The sequence below is a fragment of the Arachis ipaensis genome, chromosome B04, assembly GCF_000816755.2.
Source record: "Arachis ipaensis cultivar K30076 chromosome B04, Araip1.1, whole genome shotgun sequence".
Lineage (NCBI taxonomy): Eukaryota > Viridiplantae > Streptophyta > Magnoliopsida > Fabales > Fabaceae > Arachis > Arachis ipaensis.
Window position 1 is genome coordinate 129,593,498 of NC_029788.2, and position 381 is coordinate 129,593,878.

Genomic DNA, 381 nt, shown 5'->3' on the forward strand with positions numbered 1-381 from the left:
TTTAATTTGTTTTTTGAATTTATTTGAATTTAAAAGGATTTTTTTTTCTTAGAATGTCCATGTGTCTTATTTGCGATAAAAATTATGCTTAATGCTTAAATTGCGATTTGTTCTATGCATACTCATATGAACTTTGGTATTTCCAATAGAAAAAGGGGAGATACTTGATAAAAATGGATAAAACGTTTTTTTTTTAAAATATTTTTTAGTAATTAAAATTTAACGATTAAACTATATTATTTTTGTTAAAATTATATCAGATAAATTAATTTGATCGAAAAATCGGTAAACCAAATTTTAAACCGATCTAAATTAATATTTTTTTGTAAAAAATGACTAAAATAATCTTATTATAAAAAATAATTAAAATACTCTTCTCTC

The 381-nt window shown here is 19.7% G+C and overlaps 1 protein-coding gene across 1 annotated transcript in view; it reads right to left on the reverse strand.

Moving 5' to 3' along the window:
- The window catches only part of LOC107638157 (protein DOWNY MILDEW RESISTANCE 6-like), an 11,763-nt gene that overhangs the window by 3,018 nt on the left and 8,364 nt on the right, over nt 1–381 (reverse strand). The gene's annotated exons all lie outside the window — the stretch shown is intronic.